The sequence below is a fragment of the Peromyscus maniculatus genome, chromosome 12 (assembly GCF_049852395.1).
Source record: "Peromyscus maniculatus bairdii isolate BWxNUB_F1_BW_parent chromosome 12, HU_Pman_BW_mat_3.1, whole genome shotgun sequence".
NCBI lineage: Eukaryota > Metazoa > Chordata > Mammalia > Rodentia > Cricetidae > Peromyscus > Peromyscus maniculatus.
The window spans coordinates 60,119,682-60,147,509 of NC_134863.1; the positions used below are offsets into that span (position 1 = coordinate 60,119,682).

The window sequence follows — 27,828 nt, forward strand, 5'->3', positions numbered from 1 at the left end:
TAAGATTCATGCTATAGGACTCTTTTGCATATTCTGGGTTTTTTGTTTTTCCATATGAATGTGAGTATTATTCTTTCCAGGTTTTTGCAGAGTTGTGTTGGTATTTTGATGGGGATTGCATTGAATCTGTAGATTGCTTTTGGTAAAATTGCCATGTTTACTATGTTGGTCCGGACTTAAAGTTCTTGTCATATATTTCCTTCACTTGCTTGGTTAGTGTTACCCAAGTTATTTGTGGCTAATGTAAAGGGTGGTGTATCTCTGATTTCCTTCTCAGCTATTTGTCCATTTTATATAGGAGGGCTACTTATTTTTTTGAGTTGATCTTGTATCCTGCTATGTTGCTGAAGGTGTTTATAAACTGTATCAGTTCCTTGGTGGAATCTTTGGGGTCACTCAAGTATACTATCATGTCATCTGCAAATAGGGCAAGCTTGACTTCTTCCTTTTCAATGTATCCCGTTAATCTCCTTATGTTGTCTTATTGCTCTGTCTAGAACTTTAATACTATATTGAATATGTATGGGGAGAGTGGACAGCCTTGCCTCGTTCCTGATTTTAGTGGTATTGCTTTGAGTTTCTCTCCATTTAATTTGATGTTTGCTGTTGGCTTGCTGTAAATTGCTTTTATTATGTTTACGTATGTTCCCTGTATTCCTGATCGCTCCAAGACTTTTATCATGAAGGGGTGTTGGATTTTGTCAAATGCTTTTTCTGCATCTAGTGAAATGATATGTGGTTTTTTTTCCTTTGAGTTTTTTTTATATGGTGTATTACATTGACGGACTTTCGTATGTTGAACCACCCTTGCATCTTTGAGGTGAAGCCCACTTGATCATGGTGGATAATTGTTTTGATGTATTCTTGGAGCCTGATTGCCAGTATTTTATTGGGTATTTTTTGCATCAATATTCATGAGGGAGATCATTCTGTAGTTCTCTTTCTTTGTTGTATGTGGGAGCCCGTTCTGGGGTTCCTCGTGGCTTTACCCAGCAGGTCCGAATAGAGGATGATCAGGACCACGGGCCTGAGTGCAGGTGTCTGAGATGGCCTGCACTTGGCTGTGTGCAGGAGGTCTTTTGCTCCACCCCTTGGCATCTCTATAAAAACCCTGGGCCAGAGACAGTCCGGGCCCGTTGGAATAGGTTCCAGGCCCTCTCGAGGCTATCCTTTATTTTCTATCTGTTTATCTCCGCAAGATTCTCTGCTATAAATCCTTCTATCTAATATTTCCTGCTGATCGCACTCAAGAAAACTCTGGGAAGCTGTGGGGGTGGTGGGTAAACGCCCCACAGAATGGCGCCGTGAACAGGGACTAAAGAAAAAAGGGACTAAAGAAAAAAAGGGACTAAAGAAAAAAAGGGACTAAAGAAAAAAAGGGACTAAAGAAAAAAAGGGACTAAAGAAAAAAAGGGACTAAAGAAAGGGGAAAAAAGGGACTAAAGAAAAAAAGGGACTAAAGAAAAAAAGGGACTAAAGAAAAAAAGGGACTAAAGAAAAAAAGGGACTAAAGAAAGGGGAAAAAAGGGACTAAAGAAAAAAAGGGACAAAAAAAGGGGGGACTAAAGACAAATGAACAGGGACTAAAAACAAAGTAATAGGGACTAAAGATAAAGGAAAATAATAGTTTTATTACAGAGTTTTTGGTGAAAGTGCTGAGTCAGCCCTGCCAGTGGAAAGGTATGCTGGTGTTATGAAAAAAAAATATATTTTATATATATTTTTTTTGGTGAGGCAGGGGTTTTATCCTCGAGAGAAAAGGAAAGCGGACTGGATGTCCGATGCTGCAGTGAAATTCTCTTCTGTCAAAATTTTCTATCTTCTATCCCTTTCTCAAATTCTATCTGTAAAAAATAAGTAAGGAATAGGGTAGTAATATAGTTTAGGAAAAACTTAGAAGTGTAAGATTGTGTAGGAAAAAATAAGTAAGGCAACTAGACAGAAAAACTCTTCAATTTTCTAACTTTGGGGGCTTAGAAAGCAAACTGGGGAAAAAAAATCTTTCTTTGGGCTTTTCGGGTAGTAAAAAAGCTCTTCTTTGAGCTTATGGGGAAGAAAAAGTTTCCTATGGAAGCTTTTGACCTGGGGACAGCTGAAATGCCAAATCCAAGCGGTAGGAGAAAGTAATTTCTCCCTGAGGCAAAAATGGGGTTCTAAGAAGTCAAAGTTTAAAGTTGGGAAGTTTTGGGAAAAGTTAGTCTTTCTCCTGGGGGGAAAAATCTTTCTCTTAAACTAAAAGCTCTTCTTGGAAAATTTTGGGGGAAAAATCTCTCTAAAAAACCTTAATGTTTCTCAAAAGCTCTCTTAAACTTAAAAACTAAAGCCTTTAACTTTCTCAGAAGGACAAAAATTAGAATTACCTGGGGATATTAGTGTGAGAATTACCTTCGAGTAGCTTTAAGAAAAAATAAAGACCTCTTGATCAATATGGGGCAGGAAAATAGTAAGCAGACCTTTGAAGAGTCACTTGCAGAGAGACTAAACAACAAAGGCGTTAAGGTGGAACTACAACAAGTACAGAGGTTCTTACAGTTTGTAGAAGAACTGTGTCCCTGGTTTCCTGAGTATGGGAAGCTGAATGAGGATTCCTGGGAGAGAGTTGGGGTTGAAATACAAAAATACTATGAAAAACAGGGGCCAGAAAATGTTCCCGTGGAAGCCCTTGGGCTGTGGGCATTAATCCGGGATAATTTAGATCCTAACCCTGAAAAGCAGGAGGGGTCCTTCCCTAAGGCAGAGGAGGTAGAGACAAAACCCTCTGCTCCGCCAGCAGAACCTGAAAACCCTTGTACAGCACCGATTAAACAGGGTCCGGTTTCTCTTGGCCATGACGATAAGTTTAAGGAACAAAAATCTTGGAATAAGACAAGGGAGGAACTGAAAAACTTGAAAAGCCTAGTGACTTCTCTTACTCAAAAAATAGAAACTCTCCAAGTCTCTCCTCTTCCCTCTGTAGGGGTGGAACTAGACTCACCTGGGGAGGCGTCTTTTAGAATGGAAAAGCCACCTGTAATTGCCATAGCACAGAGATCCTCTGAGGCAATGCGAACCCTCTCTGTCAAAGCTACATCTCCTCTTCAAGCTAGCCTCCGGGAGGCTGCTAGTAAAGGGGAAGAAATTCAAGGCTTTCAAATGTTTCCGGTCCTGGAAGAGCAGGACCGTCAGGGTAATATCATAAGAGTGCAGGTTCCCATTCCTTTCAAACGGCTTAAGGAGTTAAAAACAGCATGTAGTCAATATGGCCCAACTGCTCCTTTTACGACAGCATTGCTAGAAAGCCTGGCTTTAGAAGTTTTGCCCCCGGGTGATTGGAAACAAATGGCCCGAGCATGTCTATCTGGAGGTGACTATCTGCTGTGGAAAAGTGAGTTTGTGGAACAGTGTCAGGCCACAGCTGAAATAAATCGGGCACAACAGATTCCTATCACCTTTGATATGCTCGCTGGGGAAGGCCCTTATCGAGAAACAGGTCAACAGTTAAACTTTGATATAGCGGTGTATGCTCAGGTTCAGGCCGCTGCCAAAAGGGCTTGGAATATGCTTCCATCATCAGGAAGACAAACTGAGGATTTGTCCAAGATAAGGCAAGGGCCTGATGAGTTATTTCAAGATTTTGTTTCCAGATTATGCAAACAGCTAGCAGATTAATTAGTGATTCCGAAGCTGGACTTTTACTTGTAAAACAACTTGCATATGAAAATGCCAATGCAGCATGTCAGGCCGCGATACGCCCTTTTAGAAAAAAGGGAAACATTTCTGACTATATCCGACTTTGTTCTGATATAGGACCATCATACAATCAAGGGATAGTCATGGCTGCAGCATTACAAGGAAAAACGGTTAGGGATGTTCTATACCAGCAAAGACGCCCTAATTCCAGACAAAGGAAAGATATTGGACCTCCTGGAAGTTGTTTTGGGTGTGTCCACATATAATGGGGCATTATATTAGAAGTTGCCCTAGCAAGAGAAGGGGCTTCGGATCAAATCGAGAGCCTGGGTTATGTCCAAGATGTAGGAGAGGGAAACACCAGGCTAGCAAATGCACGTCAAGGACAAATACCCAGAAGAGTCCGTTTCAGGGAAACGAACGGAGGGGCCCGCCCCAGGCCCCGACAAAATAGACCTTTGGGGTAATTCAGTCAATCCTCCGGCAAAGAAATATATTCAAGACCTCTGTAGAGCAACACCAGGTAGTGCTGGATTAGGCCTCAGTTCTTCCATCTATACAGTTTTGACCTCTGAAATGGGAATGCAAACCCTCCCTACAGGTGTTTATGGACCTTTGCCACAGGGAGCTGTGGGGTTATTGTTGGGCAGAAGTAGTACTACCATGCAAGGAATTCTAGTTGCCCCTGGAGTGATTGATGCTGACTATATGGGAGAAATAAAGGTGATGACTCATTCACCCACAAGAATTTCAGTAATAAAGATCGGTCAGAGACTTGCACAGTTCATCTTACTTCCTCAAATACAAACAAAAAATCCAATTAAAAGAGATAAGAGAGGAGAGGCTGGATTCGGTTCGTCAGATGCCTATTGGCTACAAGCCATAGGACCACAACGTCCAGAACTTACATTAGTCATAAATGGGAGAAATTTCTCGGGTCTTTTAGATACAGGCGCAGATTTATCTGTTATATCTGCTAGTCAATGGCCTGCTATGTGGCCCAAAATGGAGACTATTACACAGCTGCAAGGGATTGGTCAAACTCAGTGTCCCGAGCAGAGCAGCACTGAGCTCTCCTGGAGAGATGAGGAGGAGGGTCATGAAGGGACTTTTCGGCCATTCATTGTCCCTCACTTGCCGGTAAATTTGTGGGGTCGAGATGTTATGAGCCGTATGGGAGTATACTTATATAGTCCCGATACAACTAGCTATGAACAAAAAGTTCCTGACCAAAAGTTAATGGAAATGTCATCTTTATCTCCTAAAGAAAAAACTAATAATGTTATGGAGCATTTTTAGGAAGGGTCATTGAGCAGCCTGTACTCCATGCAGATCCTATAACCTGGAAATCTGATCAGCCTGTGTGGATAGATCAATGGCCCCTAACTGAAGAAAAAATACAGGCTGTCCAGCAGTTAGTACAGGAGCAGCTGGATAGTGGTCACATTGAACCTTCCAATTCTCCCTGGAATTCTCCTATTTTCCTCATCAAAAAGAAGTCAGGAAAATGGAGATTATTACAGGATTTGAGAAAGATTAATGAAACCATACAACCTATGGGAGCTTTGCAGCCTGGATTGCCTATCCCTACTGCTATACCAGAAAATATGTATAAAATTATTTTGGATTTGAAGGATTGTTTTTATACCATTCCTTTAGCTCCTCAAGACTGTCAAAGATTTGCATTTAGTGTTCCCTCAGTTAACTTTAAAGAACCCATGAAAAGATTCCACTGGAAAGTTTTGCCCCAAGGAATGGTCAATAGCCCAACACTGTGTCAGAAATTCGTAGCTCAAGCTATCCAGAGAGTTAGAGAGCAAGTTCAACAGGCTTATATTATTCATTACATGGATGATATTTTGCTTGCACATAAAGACGAAGAAATTTTGCTTGACACTTTTGGACGGCTTCAGCACTGCCTTACCTGTGCTGGGTTAATTATCGCTCCAGAAAAAGTGCAAAGACACTCACCTTTTCAGTATCTAGGACATGTATTATACCCTAAGGTGATAAAGCCTCAAAAATTGGAAATAAGAAAGGATGAGCTAAAAACTTTAAATGACTTTCAAAAATTATTGGGGGAGATTCAATGGTTGCGCCCTTATTTAAAAGTATTTACTGGTGATTTGAAACCTTTAAGTGATATTTTAAAAGGAGAAAATGACCCTAATTCACCCAGAAAGTTAACTGAAAAAGGTAGACAAGTTCTTCAAGTTGAAAAGGCTATTCAAAACCAGCAAGTACATTACATTAATTACGCCCTACCTTGGTATGCACATATTTTGCTCACTAGACATACACCTACAGCAGTATTATGGCAAAACAAGCCTCTCTTATGGCTACATCTTCCTGTTTCACCAGCCAAAGCGTTACAATCTTACCAAAGAAGCGGCTCGTCAAATAGTTAAACGATGTGGGGTATGTCCAAAATATTTTTCTGTCCCTCACTTAGGGGTAAACCCTCGAGGTCTTCTTCCCAATCATCTATGGCAAATGGATGTTACGCATATTGCAGAATTTGGCAAATTAAGATATGTACATGTGACCATTGACACTTACTCAGGATTTTTAATGGCTAGTGCACAACCTGGGGAAGCTACAAAACATGTCATTATGCACTGCTTGAAGTGTTTTTCGTATATGGGTTTACCAAAAATTATTAAAACTGATAATGGTTCTGGATATATTAGTAAGGCATTTCAACAATTTTGTACCTAATGGGAAATCGTACATAAAACAGGTATTCCTTATAACCCTCAGGGACAAGGTATTGTGGAAAGGGCTCATAGCAGTCTTAAAATACAACTTCAAAAAATAAATATAAAAAAGGAAGAAATTTACCCTCAATCACCACATAATGCATTAAACCATGCTCTTTTTGTTCTGAACTTTTTGAATATGGATGTCCGTGAGCAGTCTGCCGCAGATAGATTTTGGCACAGTGGCACCCAAGCGACTTTCGCTCAAGTGAAATGGAAAGATCCCTGCTCGGGATTATGAAAGGGTCCCGATCCTGTTTTAATATGGGGTCAAGGACATGTTTGTGTTTTTTCACAAGAGGACAATGAAGCTCGGTGGTTACCAGAGCGTCTGGTAAGGAGCGTGGAACTAAGAAACGTCAGCTCCAATGACGGTAAGGAGCGTGGAACTAAGAAAAGTCAGCTCCCATGATGTTCCTGTAAAGGAAGTGAAATGAAAGTGGCTCGATTAGTGTTTCTGAGATTTTGTCACTGGTTTAATGCAAACAGTGAGGAATAAGAGTTCGGAGCTGTGCCACTTTTGGCTTTACTAGCTTCTTTAGAAAAATACCTTATATCACCTAATAGCTGTGCAGTATTGGCGAAGAGCTTTGCAGCAGCTAAATAAGATAATTTCACCCTCAGCGTAAAGTTTTTCAGTAGAACAAACCAAAAGTACTGCTGTGATAGAAACGTTTGTTTGAATTGAAGTTCTTAGGGGAGCTATTATGAATTTGGGTGAAGGGACAGCCTCTAGTTAAAAACTGTCTACCGCTGACAGTGCATCTCTGCTGGTCCAGAACGGCTGAGAGAACTGGCAATTTTGGAGTGTGGCTTCGTCCTGAGAATGTTACAATCCCCTAGCAACAAGTATCACAACTCTATAATGACAACACTCACTAAATCCCAGTGCTTTATAACAAAGCTAACTATAAACTGTAAACTTTAGAAATGATGTATGTACTTCCTGTCTAGTTAAGAGAATCTTTCTGATAGAGATGGTGATAATTAAGAGTAAGAAGTAGAAAGACGAATATAAGATATGTGAGTTTGTAAAAATTCTGTCTTGTTAGATCTGTGTTAAGAAATCTTTAGGTGTTTGCTAAGTTAGATATATGCTAATGGTAGCCTATATAAGTTTGTAAAATAGATCAATAGAGTTCCTTTAAGAATATAAGCTTGTAAGAAGTATCTAAGGTAGTCTTAAGACATGTAGTAATAAGCTTGTAAGATGCTAGTTGTAAATGTAAGTTGAAATAAGAAATAAGATGGAATGAATATAAGTATATAAGAATTAATAGGAAATATATTTGCTAAAGTAGTTCTATAAAGTATAAATAAGTAGATGTTAATGTTGTATGTGAGTTTGTAAAAACGTGTAAATGTTGAATATGAGTCTAAATGCTTTGCAAGGCAAAAAAATGTTATATGTGAGTTTGTGAAAAAGTGTAAATGTTAAGTGTGAGTCTATTAATGTATATGGTGAAAACACCTGAGACACAGGAGATAGTGTCCTAGTAGACTGCAAAGTAGGCAGTCTGAATGGTTTCAAAAGCTCCAGAAGGCGCTAAGAAGCTAAGAATGGCGGACGCCAGAACCAGCACAAGGCATCCGCAGCTGAGATCCGTGGAATATCAACGCAGCACAGAAAAACCTGAGCTAACAGCAAAAAAACGGTACTGTTTAAAATATTACTGTAACTAAAAAGGTCTGTCAGTGAGAACAAAAGTTGCAGAGACGCTTGTTTGAACAAAAATTAACTGCAAAAAGTTTTGGTTGAAAAACGTCTCTTCATATTTGGAAATGAAAGCCTGATACCAGAATTTATTTCTTGTTTGAACTTTTTGAACTTAAAATGAGATAAAATTACAAAAAGATTTTGGTTATGGATTTCTCATATTTGGAAGGCTAGTACCAGAATTTATCATTTGAATTTTGGTACTTAAATGAAATGAACAATAGAGATTTCATTGCAATGGGACAGTTTTGAGTAATGACCTAGGAACGGTTTTCTGGAATTGGGTTAAAAATGGAACTGTTTAAACGAAGAAATGTATTTCTACTTAGAATCAAGATGCAATTTTGTGTATGCATATATGCTTTATTTACTGGTGATTCATGAATTGTTTTGTGGAACTGTTTATGTAAGAATGGAATTACTTATGGAACTGGTTTTGTGTTACAAATGGAACTGTTTAAACAGAAAAGTTTGGGTTTTCTAACTAGGCTTGAGATTTTGCTTAAAATTATAAAGAAAAGGGAGAGTTAATATTCCTTAGTCTATTTAATTTAAATTGTTGTTTGAATGGATTAATGTCATGTTTTGTTAGTAAGAAATGCAAATGGGGTATACTAAGAGACTACTTTTAAAGTGTGTAAAGAGTTTTATTAAGAAACTGCTTTTGGCCGGGCGGTGGTGGCGCACGCCTTTAATCCCAGCACTCGGGAGGCAGAGGCAGGCGAATCTCTGTGAGTTCGAGGCCAGCCTGGACTACCAAGTGAGTTCCAGGAAAGGCACAAAGCTACACAGAGAAACCCTGTCTCGAAAAACCAAAAAAAAAAAAAAAAAAAAAAAAAAAAAGAAACTGCTTTTGGATGTTTTGCTAAGTTTTCAAAGTATTAATGGTTAGATCGAAAATATTGCTTTTCAATATGGGTTTGTAGGAATTGTATAAGTTTGGGTTCCTCTAACTAGGTTTGAGTTTTTGTTTAAAAATTATAAAGAAAAGGAGGAGCTATGAGATTGAATTATGTTCGCAGAAACCTATTGATATTAATGCACCCTGGTTTTGTGGAGTTAAGGAAATATTTGTTTGATGTGAATACATCGAAGTTTTTCCTATGTTCTGTTAACAAGAAAATTCAAATGACTGAGTTAAAGTTGTAAGACGGAGAAAATTGTTAACTATATATAGCACCATATATGCTAATTCAAATGGTTCTGTTAAGAGTTTGCTTTGAGTTGTAAGATTGAGAGAATTGTGACTATGTATAGCAATATTTATGTTAACCTGTTAATGGTAATGATGAAGCTAAGGGATTTTTTAAGTTTGTAGTTGCCTTAAGAGTTTTTGGTTTAGAAAGGGCTTGAGGCAGCTAAGACTGCTGTAGTCACCTTGGACCTAATTCAAAAGAGAAATGCCATCTGTATCATCCTCTACTCCCATACTGGGAGGTGTATCAGCTATGGAGATTGCTGTAAGCCATTAATAGTTATTTTTTTATATATTAAGAAGGGGGGACCTGTGGGAGCCTGTTCTTGGGTTCCTCGTGGCTTTACCCAGCAGGTCCGAATAGAGGATGATCAGGACCACGGGCCTGAGTGCAGGTGTCTGAGATGGTCTGCACTTGGCTGTGCTGGGGGAGGTCTTTTGCTCCACCCCTTGGCGTCTCTATAAAAACCCTGGGCCAGAGATAGTCGGGGCCCGTTGGAATAGGTTCCAGGCCCTCTCGAGGCTATCCTTTATTTTCTATCTGTTTATCTCCGCAAGATTCTCTGCTATAAATCCTTCTATCTAATATTTCCTGCTGCTCGCACTCAAGAAAACTCTGGGAAGCTGTGGGGGTGGTGGGTAAACGCCCCACACATGATGACAGTTTTCTTTATCTCTCTCAAGACATGGTGTATTGGGATGTTAATCATCTGAATATTTTGAACCTGTCATCCAGGGCTAGTACATACATAGACATAATGATACTTTTGAAATGGGTGGACCATGTGCACTAGTGCGTAGCCTTTAAGCTCGGCTGATTTAGCATTCTAACCTTTTTCCAGCTTGCTTCAAATGTTCCCAGATTCCTCCCACACATCACCTTTAAAGGTTTTCCGAAGTACTTCCACAGTGTGTGTGTATGGTAACACAAACAGCTGCACTGCTCACTACCAGTTTTGTGGATTAGGCACATTTCATCACGTGACAAATTGAGCGGAACAGCTTCAAGGAAGAAAGGGTCATTTTGGTCCATTGCTTCTACCAGTTCTGGCTTGGACCTGTTACTTCTGTGCCTGTGGGTAGTGAGGTAGAGGGTCATAGTGAGAAGTGTGTGGTGAAGAGAAATACTTTCCATCGTGGCAAATGTGGTTTGAGAGCATGAGAAGAGATTGTGCGGGGGGGGGGGGGGGGGGGGGGGGGGGAAGATGTACTTTTCAGGAACACAGCCCAAGTGACCTACCCACTCTAACAGGGTCTTTGGGATGTTAGGACTTTAGGATGGAAAGAAGAAACAGAGGCCATATCTGAATAGTATTTATACAGCTGATTTACAACAAGAATGTTAGTAGACGCACTGCAGATCATTCCAAATGCCTAACTTCTGAGTTATCATTTCTAATACTGAATGATAAGAGAAGGAGCTGTTAATCTAATTCAAGAAGTCAGTTACAGAAAGGGAGTGTGGAGAGGAAGTGTCCCTCCCCCTTACTAGGCACTGGTGAAGCTGGAAGCCTATTTATGTTATCTGTTCAGTGTTGTGTTCTTAGGGCAGAGAACGGGGTGTGGGATGATAGAAAATGAGATTGAGAGACACATAAAAGATAACTGGCAGTCTGCTCATTTTGCCCCTCACCCTGTGCTCTTTGTCTTTCTAAGGTAAAGAAAAATGTAGGATCCTGATTTGATGATACGTAAAAATTCCATAAGCCACCCTGTAATCGAGTGTTGTCAGAGACCTGGTCTCCTACCTGAAACATAATGCTAGTAACTTCATTGTTCATACAAGGTAGCATGAGACAAAAAGAGAGATGGATTGAACATAACACAGTTAGAAACCAGACCTATCTCTGTAGATGGGCATGAGACTCAGTTTATGCTTACGTCTGTTTCTATATTGACTTCCTGACACTTCTTATGATGTGATTATTATGAGGAAATTGCATGAAGTGGTCAGTCCCTGTTTGTCTTTACGATGTTTCTTTTTTTTCCATTTTAAAAAAATTTTATTATTAAAAAATGTTCTATTCATTTTACATATCAACCACAGACCCCCCTCTCCTCCCTCCTCCTGCTCCCCAGCCTTCCCCCTACAACCTACTGCCTGGTTCCCACCTCCTCCAAGGCAAGGTTTCTCATGGGGAATCAGCAGAGCCTGGTACATTCAGTTGAGGCAGGTCAAGCCCCTCCCGCCTGCACCAAGGTTGTGCAAGGTGTCCCACCATAGGCACAAGCTCCAAAAAGCCTACTTATGCATGATGGACAGCTCCTGATCCCACTGCCTGGGGGCCCCCTACCCCATTCAAGTTAAACAACTGTCTCAACTATCCAGAGGGCCTAGTCCAGTCCTGTAGATGAATTTCTAAACAGTCTTATTAAATAAGAAACACAGAGCCAAATACAGGGGTGCAAGCCATAGAGATCAGAGCAGTAGCCGCTAACTAACCTTTGCTCACCATGTTGTTGTATCTTCCCAAGAGAGACTTTTCCTGTCTAACCCTTTGCCCTTATTGCCATCCTGTTCTACCTTCTCATTGGCTCTAAGCCCAGCCACATCACTTCCTCATCACTGCCTGTCTATACAGATCTCCAGGTCACTATGGTTGGTACTGGGATTAAAGGCGTGTCACCAGGCTTGGCTGTGTCCTTGAACACACAGAGACTCTGCTTGCCATGTGATCAGATTAAGGGCGTGTGTTACTAACCACCTGACTTCTGTTTATGGCTGGCTATGACCTCTGATCTCCAGGCAAACTTTATTTATTAACATACAAATAAAATATTACATTTCAGCACAAATAAAGTATCACCACACAGCCACATGGGGGTTCCACAGCTATTGGTCCACAGTTCATGAGTTTCCACTAGTTTGGCTGGCCGTCACTGTACGTTTTTCCCATCATGATCTCCATGTCCCTTGCTTATAGAATCCTTCTTCTTTCTCATCGATGTTTCTTTCTTTCTTTTTTTTTTTTTAAATTAGGAATAAGGGACAAGAGGGTTCTTCCTCCACCATTCTCTTTCAGGAATTAGAATGTACTTGTGCTTCCCATTCCTTTTCTATATATTGGTCACCTGATAGGCTTAGCACTAGACAGGTTATTTACTATTTGCCACATTTTCTCTGTCTAGTTCCTTTTGTTACTACTTTGCCTGTTTTTGCGTTTAGGGGAAAATTGGATGTTGCGATTTTCATATTATTCCATTATCCATCTTTGTTAGAATAGATCTATAGCCAGGGTAATTAGGAGGCTTATGAATATAATTAAAATAAATCAGTTTTCTCTTGCATTATAGTTCTACCACGTGCCTATCCGTAGAGTTCCTACAGCAGAAATTACTAATTTTTCTTTTTTACAAACTTTAAATTGCTTTGATACATTTAATTATGTTTAAGATGACAGTTGCTTTTGTTTCTATAATATGTATGTGGGCCAGATTCTTGTTGGAAGAGACATTTTAAAATTCAGACAGTCTGACATTGCCTTCTTCTCTCTTTAGTATTGTGTATCCTTTGGTTCATCTGCAACATTTTATAGTACTTATGATGCTAAATATATATACAAATAAAGTAGATACCATCAGGAAATCATTATTTATTATAAAGGTAGTAATTAGAAGAGTTAATTGCTAATTGTGTATAACTAGATGATAGGATTCTAAATATTCACTGTGTCAGCATCTTAGAAAACCATCTCTTTTCTTGACAATCGTGGCTGGATGTCAGTGTTAGTGAAAAAAGGCTACATAAGAATCTTTACTTAGGAGGCCATCAGGATAGGTGAGAGTTATGAGAAACCAAATGTCACTTCAATTTATTCAGCAGGAATTTATCATCCAAAAAGAGCTTAGAATTACACTGTCTACATTTTTCTTCTTTTTTTTTTCTGAAAGTTTTACTTTATGTTGATATTCATATTCTCCTTTGTATTTTAGCTTGATATTTGTTAAGGTTCTTTTTTTTTTTTTCTAATTTGACTAATTCCTTTGAAGACCTTTGTCTTGTGTTACCTGATGATTACTACCTGATAGCTGATTAAAATTCTTTATCTGTAAACATTCAAGTGTAAACATTTAAATTAAGCATTTCAATTTAGCAAGTCTGCCCTGACACTACGGAAGGAGTTTGTCACTTGGTGAAGTCACCATCTGTTGGCTTATAGCTCCTCCAGCATTCATCTGAGAGGAAGGATCCTCTTGTGGTAGATTAGTCATCTGTGACTGTTCCGTTTGTTCTCAAATAATGATTTATACCTGTGACCTTCTTTTTACGGTGCTATGGCATGCATTGTATCAAGGGAGAGAGCATGTGCTGTTTGTGAAACTTCTACTAGGAAATTTTGCCTAGGAAATAAGCATGCTTGTATTTTAGTTAGAAGTCAAGCATCCTGACCATTAGTTTCCTTAGTTTGATTAAATATTACCATGGTCATATTTCTGCCTTCCTTATGGAAGAGATTAAAATTAGTAGCCCTCCTTACCACAGCTATAACTTACTTCTTCATGCTTCGTTGGCACACAGTCTATCTAGGTTAGACCATTTTGGTACTCACAGCGAAGCAAGCATCTTCCGCTCTGAGCAGTGATCACTGTGACATTTGGAGTAATCCCTTTGTTGACACAGACTGGTAGCACAGCTTGTGCAGTGTGTCCCAGTGCTGCCTAGCATCTTCCTTATATAGCTCTTCTATGTATAACCCTTTGAGTGGTCCCTGATTCTGCTTGTCCGGCCGGAAACATCTTCTTGAAAAGAAACCCAAGGCTTAGTCTAGAGAAGGGACAATTTTATATATAATCCGAATGTATCTCAGAGTGTCCTGAGGTCACTTTTAGTAAAGCAAGCAAGCAATAACCATCCCCTTCCCCCACCAAAGAAAAGCAAAAATTCTAGTTGGAGATGTATTGGCAGAGGCTATAACCCTGAAAGGAGAAATATGATTGTGTTAGAAATAAACGCACATAAATTTTACAAGACTTAGAACATGAGATATAATTGCTTTTTTATATGATTCATTGTATTTCCAGAAAAAGACCTAAACAAATAAATAAAATGAAATGAAAGAAAAAATAAAAAGATGATAAATATCCTCTTGAAAAGTTTAAATAACATTCAGTAAGAAGGGATATATGTAGCAGTAAACATTTAAAATAGTTTGAGGTACGTATAGGAAAATGTGTGTGTTTATATTCCTGTTCATGACTCCTGTCTCCAGAAATTGTGCCCAGAGACATGACTTTTGGTAAGCAGCCCACATTCTATGATTTTGGCTAACATTCCTGTTGGGTCAAATGCAGAGGGAGTACAGTGGAGAACAGATTTAAGGGCTGATCCTTGCACATGAGGATTTATGTGACACTTGCCTAGGGTTAGTATCTGCATCTGGCTTTCGACTGTTTGCTCATAAAGACATACTCACTTTGCCCCAGAACTTAGATTTGCATCTTTCTTAATTTTTGTTTTCAGTGTACAATCCACACTGATATGTATGTTATGTATTACATGAAGCCATTAAATAAGTGTTTGCTGTCTGACAGGATAATATATTATATATAATGGCACCAGAATTGCCATTGTTACAGACTGTGGAAGCCAAATAAGGAAATTTTGGAATAGTTGGGGGGTTATTACTATCATTAGTTTTGTATTTGTTGTTCTGATAAAACTCATGGTTCTCTTTTTTTGGTTACGAGGATTTTAGATAGTACGTGACTGTCAAAATAATATATTTTAACATCCATCTTGATACCACAGAGCTGTGGGAAATAACTGGGAAAAGTATGATAATGAACATAATGTAGTAGGAAGCATTTTCATCTTTCATGTTTAGAAAATTAATAAGGAATTGGTGGCAAACACTCTTTAATTGGTTTTAAATCTGTTTCTTCTTGCAATGCCCTCTATAACATATTTTAAGGGCATACACTTATGTTTCTTGTAGAATGAAGCTTTTGTTGCATTCAGGCCTCTCTCAATTACAGCCATGCTCACTGATCCAGTGCAGAAACTTAGGATGGATTCTGGTGGAGAAAAATGTCAAACACCCTTTTCTCTGCAGTTGTTAAGCTGCCCACTTCTTGATGGATGCAATTATTACTTAGGGGGTGGACTCTGGCAACAAGTTGAAGGGAGGGAGCTGGAAGCCCAGTGTTTTCCAAGGACTGGAAATACAAACCACCACACAACCAGGAACACAAGGGAGCAAGGAAGTCCAGCTCCAGCTTTGAGGTTGGAGTTGACTTGTGAGGCAGAAGGACAAGGACTTGTCCTAGCAGGTGAGCAAGAGGTGAGCAGATAGAGTGAGTGGCTGCAGATGCGACATTCACAGCTGCCTCGCGCTTCTCTGGAAGTTTTCACATAGAAATAGTGTTACTCTTGAGGGTGCAGAGGCAGCTAGCTCAGATGCTCGCGCGCGGTAACTGGTCTTCGAAGAGAACGAGCCCCTCATGCTTCAGTGCCCCTGCTCTTAGTATTTACTGTTTGTAAGGGTGTTTGTGCGAATGTAGCCGAAGTCAGAAAAAGGAAAGGAAATAAGCATTGAAGCAAACAATAATAAAATAGATCCATCACTGGGATTTTATGTGCAACAGGCAGCGGAGTAATTTAAGATACACTTCACTGTTTTGTTTGTTTAAGGGGAAAATGGGAGGTGGATAAAATGGGCTAGTCACTTGTCCTGCTGCTATTGATGCCGTCTTTAAGGCTTTTTTTTTTTCTTTATTCAGCGTTGAGACTGCATGTCTGGGGTGATGTGGAGTTCACATTTTGAGAGCCGCTCATGGGGTTTTACAAACATGTTATATATCCTTGAGGAAATGATGATGCAAGAGAAGTAAAAGCAGCAAGGGACCACCCCCGGACTGTAATTAGCTGAGCACGGGAATCATGTTTTTAATTAATTAACAGTGTTTTAAGTTCAAGGGATATTTTACCACCGGTGTCTACAATATTCAGGCTCTAGGTTAGATCTGAGATATAAGTAGATTATGCATATTTGAAATTAGATGAATATACACAGCTAGGTTTCATGTGTGCAGGTGTGTGCTCATGTCTCGGAAACTAAGCATTCTTTTGAGTGAAAATAAATGATTGAAAGGCTTTGGGGAAGTGGACATGGGCAGAATCAATCAGCTTTGAGTTTTAACAGGCTTAATTCATTAGTGTGAGCCATGCTAGTAGGTCATACACTTAAACTATGACAATTTGCACTTTTTGTTTGTGTCTGAGTGGATGTATGAGCACCCTGTACATGCTAATAAACTTTTGGAGTAGGAGGTTGTGAGCTTTCTTTGGGTGCTGGGAACTGAACCAGCATTGTTTGCAAAAGTAGTTAGTACTCTTAAACTCTGAGCCATCTTTCTATCCCACAGTCAGGACTTTTATCACAGTTCTTTGAACAGCTTTTTGTTAAAGTAGGCATGAGGAAATATGCTTTGCCTTTAAACTTTAAAAATTTAAAAATAATATAGCTCTTTCTCTAATGTATTTCATGCTCCTATTCTTGCATGCTTATACTAGAAAAATGGGAAATAGAGATAAAGATAAAGGAAAACATATTATTACAGCTCACTTATGTCCTATCATGAAACTTTTGGATGACTTTGTTATCCATTACTATGTATCCATATCTAAACACACAATAAACAGCCTTTGGAATTTAATTCACCTTTCATGTTGTAGTATAAGTGAACCTTGTATATTACTAAATATAGATAAAAAACTTCCTGATATTTCATGTAGGAATGTTACATACATATTCAGTAAAATCATATCTGTGCTATGCATGGACAGTGCTCAGTAATTAGAAGTTATTATGCAGAAGTATTAATTCTAGTAGCTAAATTTTCCCATAAGAACTTTGAGAATTATTAAAAATGATTTGAAATTGAGATGAATTAATCACTGTTACAAGTCATTATGAAAACGACTATATTTTAAGATTCTTTAACATAAATTTCAAGAGATTTTTTTTTTTTTAAGTTCTGTTGCTACCAGTAATTTTCTGAGGGATCTTGGTCAAAGAAGTTAACTTTTTTTAATCCCTGGGTTCCTCTTTAATTTCAGTAAATCAGAATTTATTTCCATACAGCAGGGAGAATTAAATGATAGTGCTTGTATCTCATTCAGCATCTTGCTGAATGCCTAGTAAATGCTCACTAAAGATAGCAACTCTCCGTGAAGTGCCTTCCGATTAATACATTTTGTCCTCTTTCAAGCATCCTATAATGAAACATACTGAGAGAACCTTTTGTTTGTACTTAGTACCTTAATGAATTTTGTACAAAAGAGTGAGAATATAAAATTGAAACCAAAGAGACAAAAGACCCTTGGCTTTAGGACACATATGTCTGTCTGTGCTGGTTAGTTTCTGTCAACTTGACAGCAAACCTCCATGTTCCTTGGAAGGAGAATTTCAACTTCATAATTGCCCTCAATAAGTTGGTCTGTGGCATATTATTGGGGGCATTTTCTTGATTGCTTATTGATGTAGGAGGGTCTTGGGCAGATGGTTCTGGGTTGTATAAGAAAGTAAGCTGACCATGTCATGGAGTCAGTGAGCAGCATTCTTCCATGGTCTTCAGTTCCTACTTCCAGGTTCCTGTCTTTTGCTATTGCCATGGCTTCCCTGGATGATGGACTGTATCATCTAAGATGACTAATCCTTTATTCCTCTGGTTTGTTCTTTGTCATGGTGTTTATTGTTGCAGCAGATAGCATTTTAGATCAATAAGAAATTTATAATATTGAATGATTGTACTATTTTGGAACTTCGGCCTTAGCTTTTTGTGAACCTAGCCATGGGTAAGGTTGATCTTGAGCAATCATAGTCTATGGGAATTCTAACAGTATTAACTATTAGTATTAGTCTGAGGTTTGCCCAGCATACTTTGGGAACATAAAGGTAGAAAACTTTGCCTATGAGTAACAGGTATTCTTGGTGTATTTATAATAACTCATTGACCTTGAAAAGACTACTGAATCTAATCATGGCTTTAATAAGAAGTAAATGTGGTACTAGTTAAATGCGATTTAAGACTGAATTTTCTTTCATATCTGTTTCTAGCATATGGTCTTTTTTATAGTAGTTAATTTGTTGTAGGGACTCTTGATAATATGCTAATAAAATTTATAAGTGTTATTGCATATCTACATTGTATTATACAACTGTAGAAGAATATTTCCTACAGCATTGCAATACCTATTCTCAACTCCAGTCTGGGCATAAATTAAAAACATTTCTCCCAAGTATATACTTTGGGAGAAATAATAAGCCATGACATACAGGTCACTGTACCTACCACCCTGTACCTGTGCTTTCAAGGCTATTACATTTGGACTGTATTAGGTCATTAGCTGTATAAAGAAATTTATGGAGGTGTGTATGCAAGACACATGGATTGACAGTACAATATGATTTTTATAGATATGGAGGTAAAGCTTGAAATTTTATGTCTTAAAAGAAATCTTGCCAGTATATTGGGGAGTGAATGACTGTGAAAGTTGTTCAATATTTATGGTTTTGCTGCAGACAGAATATTGAAACCTTCATCTCCTATTGTAAAGGGAAAGAACTGGTAGAATTTTTGGTAGACCTTTGATATTTCATCACTGTTTTTTTCTAAAAGATGTTTTTCCCCCATTGGATATATAATATATATGTGTCAAAATATATCTGCTTGGTATTTTTGATTTGTATTATAATAATAGAGTATGTTTCTGCCATTATCAAAGTGAAAATTGATACCCTTTTACTATTTCTGATATACTATTTCTAATATAAAAACCAAACAAACAAAAATAAAGCTCAAGCCCATGGCTACCTGGCTGTAGCTTCTTAATTTCTTGAGTTTGATTAGGTAGGTGTACATTGACGTTTTGATCTTAAGTGAAAAAAGTTAGTGGTTGTTGGTTTTTAATCTTATGAACAATTAGGGTTTTGTCGACTGCCAAAACAGTACTCAAGCTATTTGTCAAACTTTTACAAAAACTACAGAGTCCCCTTTTTACACCTTAATTCCGGCTTATTATAGCACACCCCCTCCCCAATATAAAGTTCATAGGCAATTAAAGTCATTGCCAGTGTGGCAACCATGATTTGTAACCTGTTTTTTTTTTTTTAATTAAGCATAGTTGATAGTACATGTTCATGTTTTTCACGTGCATTTTATGATGATTTTATTTTTGATCATATATATCATTCTTAAAGCAGATTTTTTCTTCAAACATTCAACTTATTCAAATATTTAAATAGCAATGAATATTTTGTTACAGAAGTTTAAGTAAATCAGGAAGCCGTAAATTGTAAAACTTGATATTATAAAGATTATAAAGTACAGGTATTCTAGAGGCAAAATCCCATCTTGAATTCCAGCTTCACCATCCTACTAGTTTCATGGGCATGGCTAAAACTACTTACCTTATTTAGTTTTCCCAGAGTGCAGAGAGAATGATAGCAATGCCTTTCCTATCATGATTCATTGTGAAGCTTAATAAATTGACGTGTGTATCTCCTCACAACAGTGCCTGGAATATAGTGAGTGCTTCAGAAAGTGCCAGTCGATAAAACATGTGCTTACTTTTTTCTGTTGATAATTTTTTTTGTTTTATTTACTATTCCTCTTATATTCTCTAGATGCTTTATGTTCTGCATTTTATTTTAAGGGAAACAGTATTTATGAAATAGTTGGTTTTGAGTGTGTGTGTGTGTGTTGTATTCCAGGTGTAAGAAATAATTTTAGTTGGGATGCATTTTTTCCCCTTGAAAATAATTTTAGTTTAGATGCTTTTTTTCTTTACTTTCTTGGTTGGATCAATATACTAGACAACTAAGAAAAGTAAGAGTTAAAGAAGCTTGGCGAATGGATTATGTTTTTGTAGACCTGTATGCAGCATTTAAATTTTAAGGAAGAAGAACTCAAGCCTCCATGTTTATTTTCCTCAAGGTCACATGGCTGGTACTAGGTCTAGGGTATGTGTCTTTTCACTTCTTAAAAATGTTTCTGCTAAACTGGCTGATGGTATCAAAAGCCTTTAAACCCAGCACGCAGGAGGCAGAGGTAGGTGGATCTCTGTGAGTTCAAGGCCAGCCTGGTCTACAGAGACAGCCAGAGCTACACACAGAGAAACAAAAAACCTGTCTAAAACAAACAAACAAACAAACAAACATTTCTGCTTTTGTCTTCTTAGATGAGTATAATTTTTTTTTATAGTACTTGAATCTGTCTATTGGTCCAGTTAAATTCACCATAAAGCCAAGCTTTTAGCGGGGTTATGGGAGCTCCGAATTATTTCTCAGCATGTTGGATGGCCATGCACTCTAAGGGGCATCACAGACGTTGGTCTGCTGGGTAAAGGACCCAGGACTTCTGTCTCTAGTGCATACAGCTGGTGTTGCCATGTGACTGCAGAGCAGAGAAGCATGAACACAGGAGAGCACTCTGCTATTTGAGCCAAGACTGTTGAAACATGAAGTCAGAATGCTTTGTAGAAATCAGCAGCCTAAGACTGTGTTAGCTCGTGTTTCAGATTACACAAGAGAAAATAAACTGAAAGGTCAGTCGAACAGTTACAGCTCTGCCCTTTTCCATGGTAATCAGCAGAGCATGTAGCAGAGACGTGAACAGGAGCGTGACTCGAAAGAGGGCCTGGGAAAGCGGCTGGCGGCCTCGCTCGTGACAATTCCTGGTGCTTCCAGGACTGACCAGATGGGCCATCTCACAGGGTTTACCTTCAGTAATTCTGATTTATTGCACTCAGAGGATTTTTTTTTTCCTAGTTAGGCAATCATGTTTTCACTTTGCCAGAAGACCCCCAGAATTTTAATATTAACCATTAATCATACCTTAGTAAACTGCAAGGGCAATACATTATTAATTTGCTCACAACCACGAGACAAGGCACAGTGATTAAAATTAATTTCTTCCTACATTTCGTTAACTTATTATAATTAATTAATCTGTTAGGAAGTCAAAATATGTTTACATTAATGGCTATATAGTAGGTGTTTCCCCGTGTTTCCTTGACTGTGTAGCATTTCCAGTCAAAAAGTAGAATTCTAGCTCTACTTGTTTGATAATTAAAAAGAAATGAGTTCTATATGGCTTTTTAAGTACTATCATCAAGTTTACCATATTGAGTAATTGTAAATTTTCGAATATTTCACTACAAAGGGGAGATTTTAGACCTGAGAGGATTTCAGCAGTGGTCTCTAGCCTTTGCTCATGTGTGGCTCAGTGCCAGAATTAGGAAAGAGTATTTAACAAACAGCAGCCGTTATTTACTGACAGGACAAGATTGTAGGTAAGAACAACTCGACTTTTTAAAGGACAGCAATTTTCAGTGGAATTCCTTTTCCTTCCTCCTGAAAATTTTAAATAATTTTTCTAAGAGCATCATTTTGCTCTGTTATTATAGAGACCATTTTTAAAAATAACTTCGTATGCTGAAAATTTTTTTTATTTATATAGCATTTGTTTCACAATCTCAGGAAGCTAGAAGTTAACTCTTTGTTGTGGTCTCATGATTTGTATTTTGTGTGTGTGTGTGTGTGTGTGTGTGTGTGTGTGTGTGTGTGTGTGTGTTTGTGTTTGGAGGCGGGTGGATATTGGATGCCCATGTGCCATAGGCATATGCTTGAGTGCTACAGAACAGAACATGTGGAGGTCAGAGGTCAACTTTGGGGATCAGTTCTCTTCTGCCACCCTGTGGGGTACTGGAATCAAACTCAGAGCCCAGGTTGGTCAGTGAGCACCTTTGTGCACTGAGCCATCCATTGGCCCTGAATAAGAATTGTGAAAGCTTATGTTTTGGAATATAGCATTGTGGTTGGGAGTTTTTCTCTTTTCACTCCCAAATAAATACACGTGATCTTTATGAATGCCAGGCCTCAGCTTGGCTTGTTTCCCGCCAGCTTTTCTTAACTTAAATTATCCCATCTACCTTTTGCCTCTGGAATTTTTCCTTTTCTTACTTCTGTATATCTTATTTTCACTCTTACTCTGTGGGTGGCTGGGTGGCTGGGTGGTAGGGTGGCTGGCCCCAATATCCTCTTCTCCTTGTTCTCTTGTTCTTTCCTCTCTTCCTCCCAGATTTCTCCTTCTATCTAGTCTCTGCCTGCCAGCCCTGCCTATACTTTCTCCTGCTCTACTATTGGCTGTTCAGCTCTTTATTAGACCACCAGGTGTTTTTGACAGGCAAAGTAACATAGCTTCACAGAGTTAAACAAATGCAACATAAAGGAGTGCAACACATCTTTGCATCATTAAACAAATGTTCCCCAGCATAAACAAATGTAACACATCTTAAAATAATATTCTACAACATAACATTGTCTTGTAATTGAATTAATGTTTAGGTGACTACACTGTATATTAAAGTGAATAAACATTAGAAAAGTTCCAGAAATTGAAAAGGAATGTTAAAAAATTCATGCATTTATCTCAAGTAGTGGCCTTTAAAAACAAGGAATAGTGTTTGAAAATAAGAAAATATATTGGTATGGTTTGGCTATTGAATAGCCTTGTAAAGGTCATATGGACAGATGGAATGTGCAGCCTTGTGAGTAGTACATTCCTTGTGAGCATGCGTTTACAATTGTGGGATTCTGTTATCTCCCACAATTTGAGATATACCCATTTCGTTCATGTGCTCCACCACAGTATGGCAGTCTCATCAGAGGATGAACAAAGAGGGCTGTTTGACCTTAGACTTGAAGCTTTTCCCTGTACAGAAAATTATTTGTTTTCAATTTAGTTGAAAGTATTTTTTTTTGACAATTTATACTTGTAAACAATGTTTTATGATGGTATTTATCCCCTGTCACTCTCTCTTACTCTCCTTCCACTTCTGGTGCCCCCCCCCTTTTAAATCACAACTGTTCTCCTTCCTATTTCTCATTGTCTTTTTTGTCTGTGCAGCTCTTGCACAGGGAACTAGGCCAGCTATGTGATCATGATTGCAGCAGTGGCGCCATAACCCGAAGGCAGCGTTTTGTGGTGCTGCTCTCCATCTTGTCTTTTACAGTTTTTCGCCTGCTCCCCTGTGATGCTCCCTGGCTTTGTGGGGTGTGATCCAGATAGTCCATGTAAGGCTCTAGACTGTTTCTCTTTATAAAGTTAGTTGCCTCAGGTATTTTTGTTGCAGTAACATAGAGCTGACTAATGCAAACATGTACCACCATGTCTAAGTTTAAATTACCTTTAATGATCAGTTTTGTATAACAGAAGAATAACAGTGCTTTCATTATTTTCTTTTTAATAAAGACCTTATTAATTGATAGATCCATACTAGCAAAAACCACCCTTCCAATTATTACCATTAAAATATTTCTCTGCTAGTTGTGGTGGTGTATATCCCAGTAACTCAAGCATTGGGGAGATGCAGTATTGGAATTTTGTTTATTTGTTGTTGTTAAATAATTGCTTTGGATTGAGGGACACAAAATACTCATTTTAAAGTCTTAGTTGCCTAACCATTATTTGGCAACCTCAATATGTGGATACTTCTGTGTATTGTGGATATTTTCACTGTAAGAAAAAAGTTTCTGCTAAACATCTGTGTTTGTTATTTTTGTGTTGCTGTGAGAAGACACCACGACCTAGGCAAATTATAGAACAAAGAGTTATGTTGGGCTTACAGTTTCAAAGGTTTAGAGACCATGATGGCAGAGCAGTGAGTGCAGGTGCCAGGCAGCTGGAGCCAGCAGGAGGAAGAGACATCCCTGGGAGGTTCTAGAAAGAGACCTTAGAAGCCTCAAAGCCTGCCCCTAAGACACATTTACTCTAACAAGGCCACACCTCTTAATCCTTCCCAAACAATTCCACCAACTTGGGTCCAAGTATTCAAACATAGGAGCCTACGAATGCCCTTTTCATTCAAAGCAGCACAACACCCAACATCCTTATCTACTTAATGATAAGCTCCTTCCTTATCTACTTCCTTCAAAGCTCCTTCCTCTTCTAACAGCCCAGACTTTCCTGCCCTTCTCTTCAGTCTCTACCCTTTACCTATTAGAAATCTTTCTTGAGCTTCTTGCCTGGATAATTTCCTCTCGGAAGCAGAAAACAGAATAAAATCTCACAGTCTGAGCTACTTAGGAAGGAACTTCTCCCTAGGGTTGCTTGTATTTTTATCACACTCTTAAGTACTTGAGAATGGGTTCTATATCAGAGACATTTTCAGTTAAGGTATGAACCATTTTTCTACTACCTGACTGTGGTATTCACAACCCTGTCTTACATTGGATCTTGACTACTGACATAGGATCTAGTATAGGTCATCTTCTGGAAAAACAAATGTTTTAACCGCTCTTTTTTTTTTTTTTTCCCTCACATTCTTAATCCCCTTTACTTTCTTATGGTAGCCTCCTATTGATTTAATTAGTTCAATTATTTTTTTTTTTTTAAAACTCAGATTTCCCAAAAGCTGTATAACACAGTCAATATGGAATACTGGGTCCATGTCTCAGAGACCTTTGGAATTTGGGAGGAAGACATAAATGTTCCCTAGTAAACATGTGCATTAAAGTTTAAACAAGTGTTACAAATAAAAGCCAATTGCTCCATTTAAAAAACAGTGATGCACACTGCCATTTCCATTTGGAGAAAAGCTATAGGCAGTACCTACTGAGTACTTGCTGGCTACTGTGGGAAGGATCCCACTGTGCCTTCATTGATCCCCCTGACCTATGAGGTTTCTCTGCATTGAACAGGGGGCAGGGAGTGAAGAGAAAAGAACTTAAGTGGCTTCTTCAAGGTCACATACAGAGGCTAAAAAAATAATCCCGGACTGTTTATGTCTAGAGTTGAAGCTGTTGTTATCTCGTGCTGTTACTCCTAATTGTAAATAGCCTTAGGAGTTCAACATAGACCCTGTCTTCTTAAGGACAGGTGATTTTAGTTTGAGGTTTTATCGAAGATAGCTCTTGGGGCCAATAACGATAACCTCCCTATTGGTTTTATTTTCCTGACCTTGATAACTTTTGTATTTATGTGCCTCTATTTTCCCTTTTTATATATATAAAAAAAAGGTTAATTAATGTAGATTGCCTCTGATAGTATTTACAATATTTTTTCATGTCTGTTCAAAATGCTTGATTCAGTATTAACATCATAATACAGTTTTGGTTACCAAAAATTTGACCTACTTTTTAAGTATCCTGTAAGTTCGTAGAAAAAATACTAAGAGAGATGACTGTAGCCCGAGAGGGCACAGGCATGATGAGCTTGCCTTGCCCCCGGGCATTTTCTTTTTTCTGAGCCATAGTGATTTCAAAGTGGAATGTGTATTCCTGCATTAGAAGCTACGGGGCTGACCTTGAGGGAAGTCAAGATATTTAGTGGAAGTAATAGAGTGCTATAATCCTGTTTCCCTCGAAACCTTACCAAATGAAACACAGCAACATCATCTTAGCAAAATTTGTAAGAATTATTATTTTTTAAATGCTGAACTCTAAGAATGTGTTTTTAATGCTTCATTTGTATGGCAACAAAATTATTATATTTATTTAACCTCTGGAAATTTATGACGTTTAAAGCTAAGTATTTTTCTTTATATTATGATCATTTTTTTTTGCCCTCAATCCTGATTTCCTTTGTTTAGTTGTTTCATATTGTTTATTCATTTTATTGTATGATTATTACTTAATGGCAGTTTCTCTGAATTAGAATTTACTTAAATAAAGAATTGGATCTTAAGAGAGTCCCAGTGAAATAAAATACATTCAAATAAGTGGATCAGACTAGATGTGTAACCTGCTTTGTGTGCCTAGGTCATTATTTTAAGTATTTTGAAACTATTATCACTGTTAGTTAAGTTGATAGGAAATTCTGTTTGTTTTGTTTTGTTTTTTTTTTTTTTTTTGACCTTGAGTAAAGTACCTGATTGGGTAAAGCATGCTAGACAACAGAGCTGCAGATGTAGCTGTGAAGTGGAGGCCGTGGTCGCAGTGGGGCTGGAATTGGAGGCCGTGGTCGCAGTGGGGCTGGAACTGGAGGCCGTGGTCGCAGTGGGGCTGGAATTGGAGGCCGTGGTCGCAGTGGGGCTGGAATTGGAGGCCGTGGTCGCAGTGGGGCCTAGGGGATCCATCGCAATGCGGCTTCTGTTTTTGTGTTGCTTCCAACCCTCCTGGGCCAACAACCTCAGGCACGTTCTTTTATCGCCCTGTGCTTCTGACGTGTGTTCAGTGCCTCGTGTGCACAGCACCCGCCCTGCTTTACCAAGACCCCGGCCTGGTTCTCTGGATACGCACTGCCGTGAATCTGGTGTCCCCTTGGTCATTACGCCTTTTCGGCACATTTGCTTGACCTCCTTCTTCCCAGAGGCCCTCTTGCCATTTGCTACTAGGATGTTTTGTAATTTCATTCAACTAGCTTCCCATTGTAAACCAGGTAGATCATTTCCCATGGTTTGGTTATAAACAGTGCCATAATTTCATACATGGGTACTTTTACTTCTTGTGGGGTATGTCTAAAGAATACATTTCTAAAACGGGAGTTACTCGCATAAAGCTGTTTTGAAACTTTAATAATAGATGGCAGATTATTCTTTTGTATTCCAACAAAGAACTTTGAAAATCCCCGCTGCCACCCCAACTGCATCCTGTCCACGCTGGCTGGCCTTCTGCTAGGGATCGGAACTGAAGGCCCAGATTTGGACCTTCTTGGCTTTATTTATTTTCATTTCCTGTGACTTGTTTCTGTTTTTAACGCTTACAGTTTTGATCTTATTAGAAAGGATTGTGGTGTTAAGGATGGCATTTCAGTGTCAGGCTTCCAGTTGTAGTGTATTACTAGGCTTGCCTTCTTTCCCTGATAACTTGTAATTCATTAGTCTCTATATCTGATCTCAGCCTATGACTATTTCAGAATTCCAGGTTAGTTCCACAGCTCTATTTCACATGGTTTCAGTTCTGTAAGTTTTATAAACATAGTTTTGCATACCTAGTGAAATTCCTATGGATATTATATAAGAATATCTAGCAGATTTAATATAAAAATCATAAGCTATGGAAAACTAATTTCTTCAAGTATTACTCACATTTTACGAAAGACAAGAGAGCCAAGTAGGGAAAATGAGAGAAGAAACCTTGCACAGGATAAACAAACAAACAACACCCAGAAAGCCAGTTTCTGTCTCTTCAAAATCGCTAATACTTCCAAAGAATGGCATTCTTGTTAGTTATCTATGCTTGTTTATTGGTAGAAGGATGCAGAAAAAAAAAAAACCCATAAAACATGAGTGAAATGAGTACGACACATTTAATGTTAACTCTTTTCCCCTATTTTAAGGAATGAAGTTAAAATAAAAAAATACATTGCTAATATTTTATTTTTCATTTTTTTCCCTGTCAGTTGAGGCCCTCTATTTTGTACTGGCAATTCTTGTTCCAGAGTTTATCTGTGGTGTAGCTACGGCGCACAACCCCTCACTCTTTTCTTTTCTTTTTTTCTTTCTTTCTTTCTTTCTTTCTTTCTTTCTTTCTTTCTTTCTTTCT

At 38.4% G+C, this 27,828-nt stretch overlaps 1 protein-coding gene across 1 annotated transcript in view; it reads left to right on the top strand.

The window, feature by feature from the left end:
* Window positions 1-27,828, top strand: part of Gbe1 (1,4-alpha-glucan branching enzyme 1) — a 258,120-nt gene that overhangs the window by 31,260 nt on the left and 199,032 nt on the right. The gene's annotated exons all lie outside the window — the stretch shown is intronic.